We start from the raw sequence: 18,409 nt of genomic DNA on the forward strand, positions 1-18,409 counted from the left end.
TTTATGTTCTTTATAAGGCTTCCTATTAATTTCAATGGGTAAACATATCTATAGTGCACATGGTGCTGTTTTTCTACACTTTTTTTAGTAGTGAGTTAAAAGAAGCAACATGTCAATTCTTGGGCTGATCAGCTCTATGGCATGCAGATTGGTGCTTGCCACACTTCCATTTACACTTCTGCATGTACAATCATTAGGGGAAAAATCCACCATTGCTACATGAGACAGTTTCTGTAAATCCTTGTTAACACGAGGGGATGAGCTAGCAACCAAAAGTTTTATCCCTGCATAAAAGAAGCAATAGTCTGACAAACTACTGACTTATTACTGAGCAATGATCGGGAACGATAGTTCGGCTTTAAGAACCTTTCTTATAATTTACATGTAAAGTGACAAGGAAACACAACAGTTTGACACAGAATGACAACTGTTCTTTAAAGGGGTTGTCTCATGCGTTGATGGACACTGAGTGTTTCGGTGACAGGGTATCTATATGTTAATGTTTGTGCCCAGGTTGCTCAGTTCAATCCATCATCTCTCAGATGGTAGTTCAGTGGCTGCAGATACAAATCTGTGAAGAGTTCATGCCTACAGATGACTTCTCTCTTTGTGCATTTTTTTTTTCGAGGTCAACTACTAGGTGGTCAGTCAAAGCAAAGTAAAAGTAGTAAGGGTCAGAGTCAAGAGGAATTCAGAACAAATGAAGTCAAGAATCAGGATCACAAGCAGGGTAAGCATTAAGATCAAAACAATTAGAAAACCTTCAGGAGTAAACCATGCAATGGCTGATAACTCCTAGCACTGTGCCAGGAGTTTAAATAGGGTGTGGAACTGCCTGGTTGGCCACAGGAGGGAGCTATTAGATCCTGATGAGCTACTGGACAGCACCCACACCGATTCTGCCTGTGATATCTGCCATAACCTATACTCTATCACCATTGCCTCCCGCAGGATGAACACATCGGTGTCTGGATGTCTGGAGAAAGAGGCAGATGTCATTGGAGCAGGTCTGGGTAGAGATGTAACAATATTGAGTTCAATGGGCTTCATGTAATTTCTCATTTTCCCTGCAGTGGCAGTACAGAAGGGGAATTCAACAATTAGGGTGCAATCAGACAGCTGTATAAATCAGGCGGAGATCGGACTGCAATGCATGGACTGGCCGGTAGCTCTCCCGACTGAGCGTGACAGCTTCATATATTTATATGAGGCTGTCATGCTCGGGTCGGCAGAGCCACCGGCCAGTCCGTGCATTGCGGTCTGGTCTCCATCCAATTTACACAGCCGTCTGACTGTGCCCTTACTGTGAGATTTCCCCACAGACTAGGTATGATTGTTGGGGGTAATCATTTAATGGTCAGGGGACCTTTTTACCAAAGAGTGATTGTAAACCCCTTTAACAGTTGAGATTCACAACTGAGAGATATTAGGTTAGGTTCCTTGAACACCCACCCAGCGATGGGCAAGTTATCCTGCAGATAGGGGATAACTTCCAAACAGGGTAAAATTCCTTCAAGGTAAAAATAAATATATTTATGACATTTACATAAGTTGTTTTTTACATATGTATTGTATATACTTTGTTTTATTGTCAAGTGTATACAAATTACTCCCAGACTTTTTCCAGGATCCTAATACTGTTTCCATGTCACTAAATCTGGCTTCTAAGTATGAAGTGTTATCTTTTGTTCACAGATTGTCAGCAAGTTGAAGGAAACAAAGTGAAAGTTGGCTTTTACTGACATAAGGAAAATAATACAGCTGATGTTACAAGCTTACAGTAGTGTCCTGCCTACAGAATTTCTTGGGTATTTCTTAGATCCTATTCTTGGGTACTTCTTGTATCCCGGCTCTGTACTTTCTGCTTGCTCCATATGGACATGTCATGTATTGGTCATGTCACGCAGGGTGTGGGAATGACTTAGTGCAACACAGAGGGAAGAGGGAAAGGGAGCCCAAACACTAGGGAAAGGGAGTAGTGGATACCTCCTAGTCTGGACTAGTGTCACTCTGTCTCAACTACAGTCCCTATATTGGCTCTTCACCAATCGCCGCACGCGTGCCTTGCCCTGACTTTCCCTGGCGTATGGCTAAGGCTAGGGAAGGGAGGAGATGAGCACTAGTCGATCTCCACTAAACTCTATAGACAACAACGGTAGACAAACACGGGGGGGAATTGCTTAGCTTTAGACGACTCCAGCCAAATGCGCATACGGCCTCAAGTTCTAGACAGGACGAAGTACTGCTCTTGCTAAAGCCTCACAAGTAGTAATGAATATCGCCGGCACCTCTCTCTCAGACACAGCAGGTATTTATACACTCAGGCCAGGGAGCTAATTAGTAAGAGGTAGGTAGCCGCTGGGTCCTAGAGACTGCCTTTAAGAAGATGTCTGTAATGCCAAACGTACAGATCTCCTGCAACCAACAGTAGGGCAACTGTCTGTCACCTCTGACACACCCGTGACAGGTCACCCCTGCTGCCAAATATTGGTAACTATAAAATTCATCAACAATTCCTTCTTGTACAATTTTATATAGAAATATATTTTTCCCAAATTGATAGCTAAAATTTTTTAAAGATAGCACTTGTACTCATGATATTCTATGTAACATAGGGAGAGGGGGATAGGAAAAGTCAGCTCACCAATTGGTATATGCACCTTGCTTCTAAGGAGCCATAGCACGGAGCCACCAAGGTCCGGATGGGAAACGATGCTTTTATGTGAATTGTCCCGTAGTACCAATTTACCATGCTTTCCCGAAGCTTCATAAAGGAATAGTTCCACTCCTAATTGCTAACCCGGCACTTATGTGCTTGCAAGGGAGAGTTACCTTAGTATAAGAATGGTGTTTCTAACATGCTACCAGAGATCATGATTAAGACTGGTGCAGTCGAAATGCGACAATCTTAATATTGGACACTTGGTGGTTGCTGATTTTCATAAATAAAGTTTTCGGACATTTTATTTCCTGATCGCTTGTCACGGGTGTGTCAGATGTGACAGACAGTTGCCCTGCAATGGTTTGCAGGAGATCTCCACATTTGGCAATGCAGACAGCTGTCTAGATAGGAGGCTGTGTTTAGGACCCAGCGACTACCTCCTTTTATTCTGGGTGTATATATACCTGGTGTGTCTAGGTGGGCGTCGCCGGTTATACTAATTTCTACTTGGAATTTGGCTGAAGCAGCATTACGTCCTCTCTGGAGTCTTGAGGCCGTGTGCCCTGTTGGAGTTCTTCTAAAGCTGTGTTGTTGTTCCCCTGTGTTGGCTTCCCTTTTTGTCTTTAGAGTGCTAGCAGAGGTTGACTAGTGCTCATCTCCTTCCTCCCCCAGCTATAGCCTTACGCCAAGGATAGTAGGGCGAGGCATGTGATCAGCAACAGCTGCGGAGGCTGTATAGGGACGTTAGGGGGAGACAGGGTGACGCTAGTCCAGATTAGGAGGTTACCTCTTCCCCCTTTCCCTAGTGTCTGGGCTTCCTTTTCCTTTCCCCTCTGTGTTGTACTCACACCTGGCGTGACTCTTTGTGTTGCACTCACACCTGGTGTGACATTGCTTGAGATTTCTTCCTATTTTCTGTATGATATTTTATGGGGCTATTCACATGTCCTATTTTGATCTGAGGGTTGGATCAAAGTCAACAATGCAAGTCAACGTGTCCATGAAAAAATCGGACCACCAACGGATGATATCTGAGTGTGATCTGAATTTCACGAACTGTCAGAATGGAGAAGGTGGAGAAATTTAAAAAAAAATTCTCCAAGTAGGAGAAAATTGGATGACTCTCATACTACTCTAATAAGAGTCTAATCAGAATAATCAGTCCGATTAACTAGTACGAGAAAGAAACTGGACGTCTGAATGAGGCCTTATAGTAAATGTTCATACAGTTGGAAAAATAAGTATTTGATATACTGCCGATTTTGCAAGTTTTCCCACCTACAAAGAATGGAGAGGTCTGTAATTTATATTGTAGGTATACTTCACCTGTGAGAGACAGAATCTAAAAACAAATTCAGAAAATCACATTGTATGATCTTTAAATAATTAATTTGCATTTTATTACATGAAATAAGTATTTGATACAATAGAAAAACAGATCTTAATATTTGGTACAGAGGCCTTTGTTTGCAATTACAGAGGTCAGACGTTTCCTGTAGTTCTTGACCAGGTTTGCACACACGGCAGCAGGGATTTCGGCCCACTCCTCCATACAGATCTTCTCCAGATCTTTCAGATTTCGGGGCTGTCGCTGGGCAACATTGAGTTTCAGCTCCCTCCAAAGATTTTCTATTGGGTTCAGGTCTGGAGACTGGCTAGGCCTCTCCAGGACACTGAAATGCTTCTAACAGAGCCAATCCTTAGTTGCCCTGGCTGTGTGTTTCAGGTCATTGTCATGCTGGAAGCAGGGCCGGCTCCAGGTTTTTGTGGGCCCTGGGTGAAAGAGTCTCAGTGGGCCACATTAACACATACAGTACAGACCAAAAGTTTGGACACACCTTCTCATTTAAAGATTTTTCTGTATTTTCATGACTATGAAAATTGTACAGTCACACTGAAGGCATCAAAACTATGAATTAACACATGTGGAATTATATACTTAACAAAAAAGTGTGAAACACCTGAAAATATGTCTTATATTCTAGGTTCTTCAAAGTAGCCACCTTTTGCTTTGATGACTGCTTTGCACACTCTTGGCATTCTCTTGATGAGCTTCAAGAGGTCGTCACCGGAAATGGTCTTCCAACAATCTTGAAGGAGTTCCCAGAGATGCTTAGCACTTGTTGGCCCTTTTGCCTTCACTCTGCGGTCCAACTCACCCCAAACCATCTCGATTGGGTTCAGGTCTGGTGACTGTGGAGGCCAGGTCATCTGGCGTAGCACCCCATCACTCTCCTTCTTAGTCAAATAGCCCTTACACAGCCTGGAGGTGTGTTTGGGGTCATTGTCCTGTTGAAAAATAAATGATGGTCCAACTAAACGCAAACCGGATGGAATAGCATGCCGCTGCTAGATGCTGTGGTAGCCATGCTGGTTCAGTATGCCTTCAATTTTGAATAAATCCCCAACAGTGTCACCAGCAAAGCACCCCCACACCATCGCACCTCCTCCTCTATGCTTCACGGTGGGAACCAGGCATGTAGAGTCCATCCGTTCACCTTTTCTGCGTCGCACAAAGACACGGTGGTTGGAACCAAAGATCTCAAATTTGGACTCATCAGACCAAAGCACAGATTTCCACTGGTCTAATGTCCATTCCTTGTGTTCTTTAGCCCAAAGAAGTCTCTTCTGCTTGTTGCCTGTCCTTAGCAGTGGTTTCCTAGCAGCTATTTTACCATGAAGGCCTGCTGCACAAAGTCTCCTCTTAACAGTTGTTGAAGAGATGTGTCTGCTGCTAGAACTCTGTGTGGCATTGACCTGGTCTCTAATCTGAGCTGCTGTTAACCTGCGATTTCTGAGGCTGGTGACTCGGATAAACTTATCCTCAGAAGCAGAGGTGACTCTTGGTCTTCCTTTCCTGGGGCGGTCCTCATGTGAGCCAGTTTCTTTGTAGCGCTTGATGGTTTTTGCAACTGCACTTGGGGACACTTTCAAAGTTTTCCCAATTTTTCGGACTGACTGACCTTCATTTCTTAAACTAATGATGGCCACTCGTTTTTCTTTACTTAGCTGCTTTTTTCTTGCCATAATACAAATTCTAACAGTGTATTCAGTAGGACTATCAGCTGTGTATCCACCAGACTTCTTCACAACACAACTGATGGTCCCAACCCCATTTATAAGGCAAGAAATCCCACTTATTAAACCTGACAGGGCACACCCGTGAAGTGAAAACTATTTCCGGTGGCTACCTCTTGAAGCTCATCAAGAGAATGCCAAGAGTGTGCAAAGCAGTCATCAAAGCAAAAGGTGGCTGCTTTGAAGAACGTAGACTATAAGACATATTTTCAGTTGTTTCACACTTTTTTGTTAAGTATATAATTCCACATGTGTTAATTCATAGTTTTGATGCCTTCAGTGTGAATGTACAATTTTCATAGTCATGAAAATACAGAAAAATCTTTAAAAGAGAAGGTGTATCCAAACTTTTGGTCTGTACTGTACCACGATTCATGATGCACAGATATGGCAGAGAAATATAGGTATAGTACAATGCAGTGGGGAAAAAGTATTTAGTCAGCCACCAATTGTGCAAGTTCTCTCACTTAAAAAGATGAGAGAGGCCTGTAATTGCCATCATAGGTAGACCTCAACTATGAGAGACAAAATGAGAAAACAAATCCTAAAAATCACATTGTCTGATTTGTAAAGAAATTTTTTTCACATTTTCGTGGAAAATAAGTATTTGGTCAATTACAAAGGTTCATCTCAATACTTTATTATATATTCTTTGTTGGCAATGACAGAGGTCAAACGTTTTCTGTAAGTCTTCATAGGTTGGCACACACTGTTGCTGGTATGTTGGCCCATTCCTCCATGCAGATCTCCTCTAGAGCAGTGATGTTTTGGGGCTGTCGCTGGGCAACACAGACTTTCAACTCCCTTCAAAAGCCATATAATGCCCCATGCTGTATGGGCCCCATCCTGTATTTCCCCCGTCCTGTCCCCTTTGCAGAAAAGCACCCCAAAAGTATGATGTTTCCCCAACCATGCTTCACGGTTGGGACGTTGTTCTTGGGGTTATACTCATCCTTCTTCTTCCTCCAAGCACAGAGAGTGGAGTTAATACCAAAAAGTTATATTTTGGTCTCATATGACCCCATGACCTTCTCCCATGCCTCCTCTGAATCATCCAGATGGTCATTGGCGAACTTCAAACGGGTCTGGACATGTGCTGGTGTGAGCAGGAAGTCTTGCGTGCCCTGCAGGATTTTAATCCATGACGGCGTAGTGTGTTACTAATGGTAATGTTTGAGACTGTGGTCCCAGCACTCTTCAGGTCATCGACGAGGTCCTCCCTTATAGTTCTGGGCTGATTCCTGACCTTTCTCAAAATCATCCTTACCTCATGAGGTAAGATCTGGCGTAGTGCCCCACACCGAGGAAGATTGACAGCCATCTTGTGTTTCTTCCATTTTCTAATAATTGTGCCAACAGTTGCTGCCTTCTCACCAAGCTGCTTGCCTATTGTCCTGTAGGCCATCCCAGCCTTGTACAGGTCTACAATTTTCTCTGTTTTTAGTAAGCTCTTTGGTCTTGGCCATGGTGGAGAGGTTGGAGTCTGATTGATTGTGTGGACAGGTGTCTTTTATACAGGTAACAAGTTCAAACAACTGCAACTAATACAGGTAATGAGTGCAGAGTAGGATGGCTTGTTAAAGAAAAACTAACAGGTCTGTGAGAGCCAGAATTCTTGGTGGTTGCTCGGTGATCAAATACTTATTTCATGCAATAAAGTTCAAATTAATTACATAAAAATCATGCAATGTGATTTTCTGTTTTTTATTCTTAGATTATGTCTCTCACAGTTGAAGTATACATACGATAAAAATTACAGACATCTCCATTCTTTGTAGGTGAGAAAACTTACAAAATCGGCAGTGTATCAAATACTTTTTCTCCTCACTGTATGTCCGTGATTTTCATGAATCGCGCAATATCGCAGAGATATGTCCAATATTGATCCGAGTGTTGGATCAAACTCGGCATTGCAAGTCTGTGGGTCTGTGAAAAAAATCGAACAGCACTGGGATGCCATCCATGTGCTGTCCATTCTTCACTGACAAGAAAAGATAGAGAAACTATTTTGTTGTTGTTTCTCATCCGAGAAAAACTGATGAAACTCGGACCAAACACTGATGGTAAAAACTGACGCTGACCAAACTCTGATCAAAAACTCTGAAGAAACTCTTACCGATTTTCTCATATGAGAAAAATCACTCACGTCTGAATGAGCCTTAATGCTAGTGCCACATGTAAAACTACTAACCTCTAGACGCTACCGGCAAACCATTTATTTGCGTGACTGTCAGAACACTTACTGCCATTAATGTCGTCTGTGCTGAATGGGCAAAGATGCCATAAGTGTAGACAGACAGTCTAGAGTGCAATCTATGGTTTTCCCAATATATACCCATTGGGGATCATTTTCGTAAATGATCTTTCATCACTACATAAACATCATATTTCAAGTAACAGACAAACATATCAAACATGTCTGATGCTGTTTTCTGCAGTCTGCCGACTTCTATACCCTCCAGGAAGGGATTGTTTCTCCGGTATTGCACAATAAAGTTTGAATCACCATGGGTTTTTAAAATCTGACTTTCATCTAATTTAAATGGGTGTATACAATGTGCTTTACACATGTTCTTGCCCTTTCATAATTTCTTAATCAGAATGACATTACTACCCTAGCACTAGCCAAGGCAGATTTTCCCTCTCCCCGGGGGAAAATGGACATCCCTGTTGAATACCTTTAGTAGTGGACCCATATCACTTCTGTCACCAAGAATATTGGCCATAGTCTCAGCATATATCATCCTGATCAATTTTAAAATATTTTGCCCGAAGCCGAATTTTAGAGTTGTGCAAAAAGATTTGCAAGATCCAGGTCCACCAGCCATATCAATGTCCCTGGCCACCTGACCAGAGCACTGTGAACCTTCTCCTACCTCATGGCATCCCCTGTGCCTCTACTAATTAGTAGGTCTGGCGTAACGTCATTATTTCAATATGACGCACTCATGATGGCCACATCAATAGTCCATGGCTGCTTGACTAGAGTCATGTGAATCTTTTTGCTCAACTCCATCCAAATTTTTCTTAAAATGGAAGTTTCTAAAAAGAAACCTCTACACACACAATTCAAGGTCTTTGGCGTGTTTCAAACGTACAAAATTCACAGTCCTAGAACGGACCATGATGTCCAGATGCAACAGATTTATAAACATATACAGTACAGACTAAAAGTTTGGACACACCTTCTCATTTAAAGATTTTTCTGTATTTCCATGACTGTGAAAATTGTACATTCACACTGAAGGCATCAAAACTATGAATTAACACATGTGGAATTACATAGTTAACAAAAAAGTGTGAAACAACTGAAAATATGTCTTATATTCTAGGTTCTTCAAAGTAGCCACCTTTTGCTTTGATGACTGCTTTGCACACTCTTGGCATTCTCTTGATGAGCTTCAAGAGGTAGTCACCGGAAATGGTTTTCACTTCACAGGTGTGTCCTGTCAGGTTTAATAAGTGGGATTTCTTGCCTTATAAATGGGGTTGGGACCATCAGTTGTGTTGTGCAGAAGTCTGGTGGATACACAGCTGATAGTCCTACTGAATAGACTGTTAGAATTTGTATTATGGCAAGAAAAAAGCAGCTAAGTAAAGAAAAATGAGTGGCCATCATTACTTTAAGAAATGAAGGTCAGTCAGTGCGAAAAATTAGGAAAACTTTGAAAGTGTCCCCAAGTGCAGTTGCAAAAACCATCAAGCGCTACAAAGAAACTGGCTCACATGAGGACCGCCCCAGGAAAGGAAGACCAGGAGTCACCTCTGCTTCTGAGGATAAGTTTATCCGAGTCACCAGCCTCAGAAATCGCAGGTTAACAGCAGCTCAGATTAGAGACCAGGTCAATGCCACACAGAGTTCTAGCAGCAGACACATCTCTTCAACAACTGTTAAGAGGAGACTTTGTGCAGCAGGCCTTCATGGTAAAATAGCTGCTAGGAAACCACTGCTAAGGACAGGCAACAAGCAGAAGAGACTTCTTTGGGCTAAAGAACACAAGGAATGGACATTAGACCAGTGGAAATCAGTGCTTTGGTCTGATGAGTCCAAATTTGATATCTTTGGTTCCAACCGTGTCTTTGTGCGACGCAGAAAAGGTGAACGGATGGACTCTACATGCCTGGTTCCCACCGTGAAGCATGGAGGAGGAGGTGTGATGGTGTGGGGGTGCTTTGCTGGTGACACTGTTGGGGATTTATTCAAAATTGAAGGCATACTGAACCAGCATGGCTACCACAGCATCTTGCAGCGGCATGCTATTCCATCCGGTTTGCGTTTAGTTGGACCATCATTTATTTTTCAACAGGACAATGACCCCAAACACACCTCCAGGCTGTGTAAGGGCTATTTGACCAAGAAGGAGAGTGATGGGGTGCTACGCCAGATGACCTGGCCTCCACAGTCACCAGACCTGAACCCAATCAAGATGGTTTGGGGTGAGCTGGACCACAGAGTGAAGGCAAAAGGGCCAACAAGTGCTAAGCATCTCTGGGAACTCCTTCAAGATTGTTGGAAGACCATTTCCAGTGACTACCTCTTGAAGCTCATCAAGAGAATGCCAAGAGTGTGCAAAGCAGTCATCAAAGCAAAAGGTGGCTACTTTGAAGAACTTGGAATATAAGACATATTTTCAGTTGTTTCACACTTTTTTGTTAAGTATACAATTCCACATGTGTTAATTCATAGTTTTGATGACTTCAGTGTGAATGTACAATTTTCATAGTCATGAAAATACAGAAAAATCTTTAAATGAGAAGGTGTGTCCAAACTTTTGGTCTGTACTGTATAAAGCTGTAGCATTCGGGTCCGGAAACCCGCGGTCGGTATGGATATTGCACTACGTACTCAGACCGTTAATGTTGAAAGTGTGAAACCGGCTTAAATTATGTCTAAAGAAATGACTGTTTACCCGACCAGTCTAGAAGCCAGTAGCCATGTCAGGAGCCATGTCAGTGGTATTTATTGATGATAAAGGACAATATTACTCAGGACATAATTTATCTTTTTTATTTTTTATTATTAATGTAAATGAGATTGTCCTAAAACTTTCAAAAAAAGACTCTTATTATCTTATTATATCTTATTATTGTCTGTTTACTGTGAAACTATTGTAACACAGGTGCCAGAATGCAACGCACAGAGACACCAGGCAGGCACAGTCAGGGGTTGATATAACCACTTTATATGTATAACAATTATTCTGCAAGGGGGTTAGTAACAAGGGTAATAAACAGCAACTTGGAATAACAATAAGAAATATTTTCAATGAATAACAGTAAAGTTCTTTGCAAAATTGTGATGCACCCTGTCGTGGTAGCCACCACGTGAGTTCTCTTTATATGGCTCTAGCGGGGGTCACCGGTTCTTCCCGCTAGGTCGCAATTCTCTTCCGGATAAATTCTATCAGATCCCGTTTAGCTTCCCCTGCACCAACTGGCCCCCTCCCAACCTGAAGTCCTAATCCCAACTGTCCCCGGTACCATAGGTGAGAGTTGGAAGTGACGGCCCTGTTCACTTGCGCGATTCTTCCGCGGTTGCTGGCACTTCTCTCCTGTCGCAGTCCTCTCTTAGCTCTTCTCGGCTTGACTGTCGACTGTAGTCTCTCACACTTGGGGTAAGGGGATCCAGACCTCAGCTCTTGGCAGGCGACATCAGGTTCCGGGAACTTATTCAATGTGGAGCGCAGGTCCTGACTCTGACCAACATGCGCAGGACTTAGGGCGCTTCTGTGAGGAGTCCGGAGCTTATCAGACGGTGTCCGGCTCTGGTGCGATGCAGGCCTCCGGCTGAGGCCTGTTGCACTGGGCTCTGCGGTCCCTCTGGAGCACGTCTGCTCCACTCTACAGCCTGACGCCAAATCCTCCTGTGTCTTGGCTTGCTGGACTTTTATATCCAGAAAATCCTTCCTGGAGGTCACCTGATCAGGCCCGGCATCTGAATTTGCTCCCCTTTCAACTCTCCTAGCACAACTTGGTTCTGCTTGATTTCTCCTGGCCAGCAGATGGCAATCTTTCCTCATCTCTGGCACATCTTGCCAGCGTTCTCCTGATGGTTCATTGCCTTCTACTACATTCCTCCCCCCTTTTTGCTCGCCAGTCCTCAGGCGAGTGGACTTCTTGCGGGATTGACGTCTCCTTCCAGGCAGCGCAAGTTCAGACAAGAGTTGAGCACACTTTTCTGTTAAATCTGACACCAGATAAACTCTTCTTGGGCATACCGGTTAGGTGGGATTCTGGCATTAGCCCGCTCAGTCCTGCAGAGCTGCTCGTTCAGAGGTGATTCTGGAGTTCCTGAAGAATCAATCACTGGGGATTGTAATACGCCTCCCGATTCATTCTTTGTCCTCGAGAGTGGCACTGGCAGCTCTGACAGACTCAACGGTACTGTAGTCCATCCTTCTTCATCCCCTAAGGCCCCTGTTTGTGGCACTTCAGCCGCTTTAGTTGAAGATTCAGTCTCGTGGCAGTCCTACACTTCGGAAGAGCAGGGCCGCAGCATATTGCGGTGCAACATTCTAGATGTTGCGGTGTCATCCCTTTCGGGTCGGACCTCGTAGTCCGGGTTATCTGGGTGGACCTTCTTCACACTCGATAGGGTATTGCCTCCCAACGGTGATCCAGCTTACTCCCAAGCCGCTTGGCTCGCACTAGCACATGGTCCCCTGGCTGGAGTGGTCCACCCGAGGACGGGGGCTCACTTGGATGTTCCACTTCCCGGAACATCTGTTCAACCAATTTTCTCACACTGTGAAGTCAGCGTCGGTGCTCCCGAATCTAGGTACTTGGGCTGCTGCCCGGACAGGAGTCTTCTGAGTCTAGCTCCAGTTCAGTGATTTCTCATCCATTCCTCCCAAACAGCAACATGTAAGGGGTGTAGCCAGTAGTCGCATTGACTCGATTATTATACACCCATATCAACTCAGACACAAATTCGGGCCCTTCATCTTCTTGTCTTCTTCCAGAGTTGTCAACATTTGCAACAGGGTTCGGTTGAAGCGTTCGCAGGCTCCGTTCCCCTGGGGGTGATATGGCGTTGTTCGGGATTTATCGATTCCATAGATACGATACAGCTCATCCATCACTCGCCAATGGAAACAGGCTCCCTGGATGGAGTGCATTCGCTTCGGGCACCCATATATTCGAATGAAATCCTGACAGATAGCATTGGCTGCAGGTTCTGCCGTCTGGTCTCGAGTAGGGGTCACCACTGCGAACTTGGTGAAGTGGTCAGTCATTACCAAGCAATACCCGCAACCATTGTACGAAGTTCCGATCATCAGGTAGTCAATCATCAGGACCTCCAAAGGCGCAGAAGTTCGGATGGTCTGAATGGGAACTCTCTGTTCCGGGGGCTTACTTAGCTCACACTGACGACATTTTCTGCAAACTCCTTCAACTTCTTGCCGCAGTTGGGGCCAATACACCAGCTGTTATAACCATCGGAAGGTCTTCTCCACACCAAAGTGAGCACCCCTCTCATGAGCTTCCTTGGCTAGCTGTATTACTAGCGCTTCTGGAACTAATACTTGCCAGGTAACATTGAACTCCTGAGGTAATTGGATCCTTCAGCATAGCAAGTCATCTTTCAGAAAGAGCCTTTCCCACTAGCCCAAGATTTGCAGGATAGGTGGGAGCGAAGCATCCCTGGCGTCCTGGTTGGGTATTTCTTCCAGGGCGACCCATTCTCAGTTTCGCCAGTTCTGGGTCAGACATCCATAGATGTATCCACTCGTCTCTTGATTGGCCTAGAATTTGAGTGGGTCTGGGATCTCCTCCGGACTCCTGGGCGTCTACTACAGCAGCGGCAAACTCACTGAAATCCGAGATCTCTTCACCTTGCAGCTCTTCGTCTATATCTCTTTTCGGCTCCGCTTGGGTGACTCGAGACAAAGCATCTGCATGAGTGTTCAGGGCCATCTTGTATTGGTACTTATACATCCCTGCGACCCACCTCTGATCTAACGCGCCCACCTTCACATTCTCTAAGTGGGCCAAGGGGTTAGTATCTGTTCGCACTTGTACTTCTGACCCCAACAATTACTCCACAAATTTCTCAGTCATGGCCCATACCAATGCCAGTAGTTCCAATTTTAACAAACTGTAGTTGTCTGAGTTCTTCTCTGTATCCCGCAGTGACTGACTGGCATACACAATCACCCGCTCTCTTCCTTCTTGTACTTGTGCCAATACTGCTCCCAGACCATACAAGCTTCTGTTAGTGTACAATACGAAGGGCTGTGAAAAATCAGTGTAGGCCAGAATTGGGGCATCCGTTAGTGCCATCTTCAATGCTCAGAAGACTTTTTCTTGTCACGGGCCCCACTGAATAGGTTGTCGCTTGGCTCCCCCCGCCGTTCCTCTCAGCAGCTCATTGAGTAGTACTGCAATCTTAGCGAAGTCTTTTATGAATCAGCGGTAATATCCGGTGAGTCCCAGGAGTGCCCTCAGTATTCTCAGGTTGGTACTTGTGGGCCACTTCTGTACTGCAGCTACTTTCTCTGTGGTGGGGTGCACTCCTGCACTAGACACGGTGTGTCCTAGATATTCAATTTCCCACTTGAACAGATGACACTTGCGAGGCTTGATTTTCAATACGTATCTCTGATGTCGCTCTAACACTTGTTCCAGTCGGCGGAGGTGATCTTCAAACGTAGCGGAATAGATAAATATATCATCTAAGTATATCAAAGCGGCTTCAAAGTTAAGATACCCCAAGCATCTTTTCATCAGTCTTTAGAAGGTCCTTGGCGCATTTGTCAGCCCGAAAGGCATCCGGTTGAACTTGAACAAGCCCATAGGGAGAACAAAAGCTGTATTCGGACGGTCCTTTTCAGCTATCGGGTCTTGCCAATAGCCACTAGCTAGGTCGAGGGAAGAGAAGAATTTGGCACTTCCCAGTGCTGATAGAGATTCTTCAATTCTGGGTAAGGGATAGGAGTCCCGCACAGTGCATGTGACGCGCCCCCTGGGCCAGTGCTGTTTGGGGATTACCCGGAGCCGGATCAGATGGGGGTTGTAGTCTCCGAGTGGCGGCGACCCGGTCCGTGCCCAGGGTGTCAAACTCAGTGTGTGGCAGTCTTGATAGATGTTATTGATGTTCTTAGTGTCGACTACGCCACCCGTTGATTTGCGGTCAAAAGGCCGCCGCTGCAACAGGGTCCGCTGAGGCTGTTGGTATGTGTGCAGCTGTGGTAGTATAACCCCCAACGGGAGGGGTATAGCCTCAGGGGGTCAGATGTAGAGGATGGTGGTTGTGCAGGTGCAGGAGAGCTAAGCAAGAAGACTCAGAGTCGGGCTGTGCAGTTCAGGGGTTTTTACTTACGGGTGTTCTTATGGTCACTCTGGCCTGAAGCGACCACCCGAGCCGTGCTGCGTCCACGAGGTCCTGGACTCGGCCAACCCCCAAGCAATTCTGGAGCGTGGTCCTGAGCTCCTGTCTGACTTCCCCTCTCTTCTGGCCGTTCCCACCAGGGATCCACTTATGTCCGGCTCCCTCGGGTCTCTTGGTGGGTACACCTCTTCTGGGTTCCCTGACCCTATACTTGGTATGCTTTCCTAGTGGATTTAGTGAGGGTCGTGGCAGATCCTGCCCACGACCTCCGGTCTCTGGCTGAGGATTAGTGGCCTCCACCAGCTTGGGATCCGGTACCCTGGGTGCCAACCCTTCACCCTGCTGTTTGTATTCTGGGGTCTTGGGGTTCCTTCTTCTTCTCTCTGGGTCCTTCTGACTCCTCTCTCTCTCTCAGACTTGGCCTTGGAGCTGGACCCAGCCGGAACCACAACTCCCTGTCAGCCCTTCTGGCTGAGCTTCTCTGCTCTGCTCCTCTGACTCTACAAAGACAGACTGACTCACTCTACAAAAGACTCTGTCCTAAGATGGTGCCCACCTTATATACTCCCTCTATGTGTGAGCTCAGGTGACCAGCACCCAATGAGCTCCTAGCCTTACCCAGACTGCTCCCCCTATCTGCCCCTACACTACTGGGATGTTCCACCCCCCTCCCACTCCAGCCAGGGACAGACACTATCGTACCTGCACATAAACTGGTGGGAGTACCGTTGGTCTGTCCCCCGGAAATGGGATGTATGTAGTGTATGCAGCTATCTGAGCTCAGTTCCACACTCCATCCTTACCCGGGAATGGAATACCACACCTCTGGCTTGAGGTGTAATACCCCTGTAGCAGCCGAGTCCTCAGGGTGCTACATTCCCCCCTGGTAAATCACAGCACGTCCTCGGGCTGTAAGAGAATAAACATCCATAAACATACAATTTTTTTTTCATAAAACATAAACATATACAACAATATATATACTATCAGCATAAAACTTTTTCATATAAACATTTTTGTAAACTTTCTTGTTCCTCCGGCCACGGTGCAACTTGTGACCGGGTAAAGTGCAACAGTCTCTTGTAGTAAAAACAACAGTTTCCTATAAAACCGGTAGGGGGCGCCTTAGGAAGCGCAACTATATACAAGGGGAAATATGGCCGCTCTCAGTCCTCGGCCAGGTATTAGGAAAGGAATGACCGCTCTCAGTCCTCGGTCAGTGGGAATAGGGACGCACGGGTTTCAGTTCAATTTGCTGGTCCCAACGGGGACTAGATTTTAACTAGCAGCAGTAACAGTTCTTATACCCTGACGGGTAACTATGTACAGTCTCTTTACCGTACTTTAATGACGGCGTACTCCTGCTCCTCCTTCAGACCCGTCCGGATCCTCTTGCTCCTCTTCACACCGTAGCTCCTCCTCCGTCAGCCGGTGTACATGGAGGGCGTAGGGTCCTTTGGCACACTTGTGCCGGGTGAACGTGACCTCGTCCCCTACATATAGGTCACGACCTCTGTGTCCCTCCGGCAGATGGGACTCCACGTCTCTTCTGGTGACAAAGACGTCGCCGGGGGTGTGGTGATCCCTGATGAAGCCCCACCCGTGCTGCAGTTGGAATTTAATCACAGTCCCGGTGGCACGGGGACCATGAGCTGCACGGGGGTTCCTCCTGGTCCGGCTCTTCTGCTCTGCGCTCTGTTCCTGCAGCCGCTGCTCACGGACCCGCCTCTCTCTTCGCTCCCGGTCGAAGACCTCTAACTGCTGCCGGCAGCACTCCGCACGCTCAGCTGCGGCTGCCCGAGTCTCTTGGGTGAATCCCATGAGGTCTCCTCCGGTAGGGTCCCACGCAAACTGCGCTTCCTCCAACGAGAGTGGGGTGATCTTAACGGGCTTCGGAACCGGAATCAGGGGCTCATCTAGGGGTCTTTCTTTCCGGAGTCGGGGATGGTGGTACTCCGGTGGCCACACAGAGGGCTGCCCATACGGGCACGTGTGCTGGGCAAATAGGTCTTCACCCAGGTGTGGCGCTGTGGATGTTGAGGGCGCGGTGGTAGTAGCGGCGCCCGGGTTCGCCAGGCCTTGCGACCAGGCCTGGGGTACCCTGAACGTAAAGGGCACCGTGAAGACGGCGGCGCCCGGGGTTACTTGGCCCAGCGACCAGGCCGGTGGCTCAGTGGAGGTAGAGGGCGCTGTTGGTACTGCGGCGCCCGGGGGTACTAGACCTTGCGACCAGGCCGGTGGTGTTTCCTGCTTTGCCGCGCTCAGGGTTGAGGCGCGTGACGTCACAGGGGTCGCGGCCGCGGCTTCTGCTTGAGGCCTTGTCTGGAGCGGTGACGATGCAGCGACGGGCACGGCAGGGGGAATATTCGGGCTCTGCGACGGGGAGCTGGGGCAGGCACGCGGTTTCTCGGCTCGGGGTAGTGACGTCCCCTTTACCTGCCTCCATCTGTTCAGCTCCCTCTTCGGCGCCGTCTCCGGCCTTCACTCCTCCTGCACCATCCTCAGAGGCGGTCTGTCCCCTCATCTCGGGTGGCGTGCTTCGCTGGCGGGTTCTTGCCTGCAGGGCCATCTCTCGGCTCCACTCCGTCAGCGTCTCTCGCTGCACCTGGGCCATCCTCCATGCGAGGCGCTCCAGCGCGGTCTGTGCACACTCCCGGTCTCGGGGGAGCTGTGCCAGGATCTCCACTAAGCTTAGTGGGGTTGTTGCTTGCAGCAGGCTCCTGACCACAGGGTCGGTGCTGCCTGACTCTCCTTCCATCTCCGGGTACGACTTCTCCGGAGTCCTCTCCAGACTTCTTGTCTCCGGGTGCGCTCTCTCCAGACTCCTCCAGGCTGCACCCATCTTCTCTCTTTTGTTCTGTCTCCGCCCACATTGAAGGTGGTCCCGGGGCAACTTTGTGATTGTCAGTTCCAGGGGCAGTTCTCTCACGCTGATGGACATCTCCAGCATCAGAGTCTCTGTTGGTGGGGGCGGTTTCCGCTTTTGGCGCCATTCCTTGACCTGGCCCACGATGGGAGGTGACCTCTTGCCACCCTCTGGCACGCCCATAATGGCGTCCGCTCTTCCAAGGCGGGAAATCTTCTGGAAATGGCGGGAATCGTCTCCCAGTGGCGGGAAACTCCGTGGATGGCGGGAAAAAGCTGCAGATGGCGGGCAACCGGCGGGAAACGATCCGTGATGGCGTCCCATGGCGGGGACCCTCTGGAACCGGCGGGAGACTTCTTTTTGAGGTAAATGTGAACTTTTCTTCAGGCACGCAGTACCCGGTGGTTGCGGGCACGAAATCCTGCCAACTACGCCAAAGTTGACGCGCCCCCTGGGCCAGTGCTGTTTGGGG

This window comes from Phyllobates terribilis, unplaced genomic scaffold, assembly GCF_046119375.1.
Source record: "Phyllobates terribilis strain yellow unplaced genomic scaffold, ASM4611937v1 Scaffold_13__5_contigs__length_258822181, whole genome shotgun sequence".
Taxonomy (NCBI): domain Eukaryota; kingdom Metazoa; phylum Chordata; class Amphibia; order Anura; family Dendrobatidae; genus Phyllobates; species Phyllobates terribilis.